The sequence below is a fragment of the Epargyreus clarus genome, unplaced genomic scaffold (assembly GCF_041222505.1).
Source record: "Epargyreus clarus isolate Ecla_fem2 unplaced genomic scaffold, WU_Ecla_fem_2.2 ptg000002l, whole genome shotgun sequence".
Classification (NCBI taxonomy): Eukaryota; Metazoa; Arthropoda; class Insecta; order Lepidoptera; family Hesperiidae; genus Epargyreus; species Epargyreus clarus.
The window spans coordinates 6,978,749-6,983,976 of NW_027332210.1; positions in this window are offsets into that span (position 1 = coordinate 6,978,749).

The following is a 5,228-nucleotide window of genomic DNA, read 5'->3' on the forward strand; positions in this document are numbered from 1 at the left end:
TTATTATGCTTTTTTAGCTTGAGCTGTATGTATTTAGGTATGTGTATGAAATGAAATCTTTTCACACAATTTTTACCCACTTTTAACAGTCTCTTTAATTTGATTTTTTTAACAATTATCAAGAACCGATGACAATACACGATTTTAATAATTTTGTCCCTTTGACCTCGTCACAATCACCAGGATTAACGATTTTAGAGGCGCTATTCGAGCGCCTTAAAAATATTCATGGCAAAGTTACTAGATATTACCTTTTAGTTCATAAAATCATGGTATTTAGTTTTTTTTTTAATATATTATAGTTTAAAAAACTAAAAACAGTATTTGATAAGAATTAATGGCATTGTTAAAAGGTACGGTGTTTAAGAATAAAATTAATAAAAAATCATAACATTGATATTAAGCACCCCACATTATTCGGACGGTAACATTGATTCATGTCTATCATTTGTATTCTTATATTAAGATTTGTGACTTTTTAGTTTGATTAACAATAAAAGCGTGGTTTTTAGGGTTCGCTACCCAAAGGGTAAAAACGGAACCATGTTACTAAGACTCCGCTGTCTCTATCACAGGGCTCTATCTATGAAACCGTAATAGATTAAAAAAATACAGAGAATGCATAACGGTGGCCGCTAACACAACAAATACTAAAAATAAAAAAAATGTTTCATATTAAAATGGGTCCCTTACAACAAACTGGTATTTTTCGAAATAAGTGTGGAACCGTTATAGGTAGACAGTTCAAATTTTCACAATGTATGTACTTCAATAGCTGCTATGATAACAAATATTAGATATTAAAAATATTATATTTGTTGGCACGGAACCCTCCGGGTGCGGGTTTTATAAACTATAATTTATTCATATTACGTTGGCAACTAAGTCCTTGCTATTTGGTAATTTACATATTTCTCATATTAACAAATGTTTTTTGTATTACTCGCTACTACAACTAGATACAATTATAAAAAAACGTTTACCGATGACGCCTATGATAAAAAAATCATGACACGGGTTAACCTAAGCTCTCTTACGTAAAATAGACGTTATTTCCTGTAAAAAAATACAAAAAAATGATTGTATATTGTTTAGTTATTACGTATAATTATATAGTTACACGATGTCATGACGTGTCAGAGGCTAAAAGAAAAACATTGTTGGAAAAATAGAGAAAATCCGTTGATTAAAACAAATTATAATAATTTGAAGTTAATATTAAGCGACCATCTTAGTCCTCAAGAGTGACAACACATCACTCCTACAAAGAATCCCCGTGACAACACATCACTCCTACAAAGAATCCCCGTGACAACACATCACTCCTACAAAGAATCCCCGTGACAACACATCACTCCTACAAAGAATCCCCGTGATAACACATCACTCCTACAAAGAATCCCCGTGACAACACATCACTCCTACAAAGAATCCCCGTGACAACACATCACTCCTACGAAGAATCCCCGTGACAACACATCACTCCTACAAAGAATTTTGTACGAAGTTGCTTGTAGATGTTTATGCAAGTGACACGCGTCTCAAACCCCGTGCGTGCCACATGCATTCTTTCGTGTCCACGGAACACGGATGTCCTATGTAAACGATAACTAAAAGGTGACGAAGATTAGAGGTAAGAGATCCTTCCCAGGGTCACCGGCAGCAAGGAGTTTGAACCGCCTCGTCAGTGACCCCGAGAAGGACGACAATGTATGTCGATGTATGATCCCAAAGTCCTCTTTCTGTGGTCCTCTACGTAGCAAGTAGGCGACTGAGGGGATTTATTGGAGTAAAATCCCTCATGACAACCTTTCCCAAGGCATCATGATATCTTTTAAAGTTTACGTTAAAATGGTATTTCGTGTATCGAAAATCGTTCCGTTTTGAAACAGATACTATTAAATTTTGTATTTGACTTTCTGGATAAATATCTGTTTCAAAACGAAGCTTGAGAAGGTTGAGAAGGTGGAAGATGGTTTGCATCATCCATGTTAACCGTCTACGTAATTCACTGGGGAGCAACTCCTTTTGCTTTATAAAGCGCAAGTGAGGCCCCACATGGAGTACTGCTCGCATCTCTAGGCGGGGGCACCACAATACCAACTTAACCCACTTGACTCCGTACAGAAACTCGCAGTGCGAATCGTCAATGACCCAGCGATTTCTGATCGGTTAGAACCCTTAAGTCTGCGGAGTGACATAAGTTCCTTCTGCGTGTTCTACCGGCTTTACAATGGTGTGTGTTCTGAGGAACTGTTCGATCTGGTGCCTACGTCACCCTTCCTTCATCGCACCACTCGCCGAAGGATGAGGTTCTATCCACATCAACTTGACCGGTGGCAGTCCTCCACGGTTCGGTTTGCACGGTCATTTCGACCGCGTACGTGCAAGATGTGGAATGAACTTCCTCCTGAGGTATTCCCACAGGACTATGACATGGGACTCTTCAAGAGGGGTGTAAAAAGAACTCTCCTTCAAAGCCGGCGATACATTGGCGACTCCTCTGGTGTTGCAAATGTCCATAGGCGACGGTGACTGCTTTCCATCAGGTAGCCCGTCTGCCTTATCGTAAGGTTAAATTAAAAAAAAAATTAAGACTTATTGGCGCCGAGACTCATTGGCGAACGATTGGCGCTCCGGTATGATTAAACCAATCGTTTTTATATTTTCGATTGTTAAACTTGCTATTTTTTGCTTTTGGAAAGTTGTTAAAGATTATAACAATCATTAATACGAAAATGTTTGGTTATGCACGAAAAAATTAACAATCACACGTGTAGGTACCGACATTTTTTTAAAAATGTTTTGGCTTTTTAAAATCTTCGAGTAATTTCAACAAATGCTTTTCACAATTTCGGTGCTTATAGCAACTATTTAAGAGGCGATGCAGGCTTATGCTATATAAGTACATAGATGAATAACGATCATATTGTTTTAAATTATTATGCTGCAGAAAATATTTTACGATTATGAATACAAGTTGTGATATCCACCCTTTTGTATGTATTCGTTGTAATGCATGTTATCGTCGTTAATAAGAAGCTTGGATATTAACGATATCACATTTTTATAACGTTACATTAAAGTAATAAGTGACTCATTTGATACTACAGTTTAAAAACAGATGCGGGTAGGTGAAGTGGGGACGACACCTTGGCGGCGCTCGAATTAACAGAGAGCGACATTCTGGTCGGAGACTTCAGCAAGAGCAGTCGAATAACGGAGATACTTGTGTAGTTATAATACTTCTAATCACTAGTGTGAAATTACTTACGTATAATTGTTATATCGTTACTCTGTACCGTTTATGTGACTATATTATTACATGACTTCAAGACCTTCAAGACGAGTTTGATTTCATCAGAAGTGTACAAGAACCAGCTCACAATCATGGACGGCGATTCGTAAGTACGAACATACTTGACACAGGAATAAAAACCGTGAGTTAAAACATTATTTTGTCATATGTGAATTTATGTTGGTAAAATAAGTAAAAATGGGGGTAGATAAATGTCGTTGATGTAAGGGCAAACTCATTTGAATTAAGAAAATGGATAGATTGAGACTAGTAATTCAATGAAATGTTAATACCCTCTGGAAATGATATACTTAAATTTTGTGAACAAACTTTACTCTTAGCAAATTACTTGTTAACATTGTAAACTGAGGTGTTTACTTCAAAATAAGTGCATTTTCTGTGAAGAAGTGTCTAAAAGTAATTTTGCAAGGCAGTTCTTGTGGTAAATCTGTCCATTTGGTTAAAGTCTGTGGTGTAAAAAGGAAATCCTAATTGTTCTAAAGTTACACCTACTTTGAAATATATAGAAATACACGTACTTATGAAAATATTTTAAGGATCTTTAATCTTAAATGTCAGGCTTTATAGATGTGGGAACCTAATGGTTGTTAATATAGGCTAATGTACGCCAGAAATTGCATATAGGTTAGATTTGAATTTATTTTTGATAACTTTTAATGTTTCAAACTGGGTTTACGTATATGCGTTTGTTATTATTGTATGGAGGGGACTATGCGGTAGCAACAAACGCAGTTACAGAGTACAGTATACCTACTTGATATAAGTGACACGTTTATTAAGTTGCAAAATTTTGATTATTCATAATTGTACAGAAATGTATAATATCAACGTGGTACATATTTAACTGACTGCAAATAAGTATCACGACCACGGTATTCAGTGGCTGAGTGTACCCACGAGGGAAATGTAAATGAGTTTAAGGTTTATTGTTTTTTTTTTTTTTTTTTTGGATATTAATTGACTATATTTAAAAATAAACTTCTACATTGAAAATTCACATCTACATTGTTCACACTTTCATTTTATAAATCAATGAAAGTTTCCTTTTGATTTCATATACTTGATACGTAATTGTTATGAAAGAAGCATACGTACGTTGCCAAATTTAGCATTCCATCAATTCTAGGCGAACTCACGCAGTACTGTGTACTACTGTGTTTTGACTCCCATAAAGTATAAATGCACATTAGTTAATGATCTATGAGAAAACTGAGAAACTTATGCGCAGCGGTCTTTGGAATATTATATATAAAAAAAAACAACCTCCCATTTCACTTATACAGAATATTAAATGTCTGTTTTAAATTTAGTATGCAACGTTTCGTTTTGTATTAATATTTCTTTACATCTCGTAATTTTAAACCTTTATTGAATTTGAATTTGACACATTACACGTCCTTTTGGTTTGAAAATTGGGCACTATCAAATACTGGTAAATGAAGTTTGTACCTTAAACGTTGAGGCGCTTAGACTATCGATATTATCAATTATGTGAGCCACTTACGAAATGATAAACGGGATCCACTTTGTATGGGATTGAGAATAAATTATTTTAAGTAAAATAATAATAATAATAATAAATTGATGCTTTTATAACTTGAGCTTAGTTCTATTTACAAGTTACAGCAATTAAGTTATTATACGTATTAAGTGAGAAACGGTCACTGAATCCTACATAAATTTAGATAGTCTTTTGTATACCATATTTAAAATGAGTCTTGCTTGCGACTTTGTTCATGTGGATTCAAAATATAATTTGAATTGCATTTTTAAAACGAGTCTTGCCTGCGACTTTGTTCATGTGGATTCAAAATATAATTTGAATTATACAATGCCCTCTGTCAAGATCACGGAGTACATTGGTAATTTGAAATTCTCCATTACCTGGTCATGTAATGTTTTAAAAAAA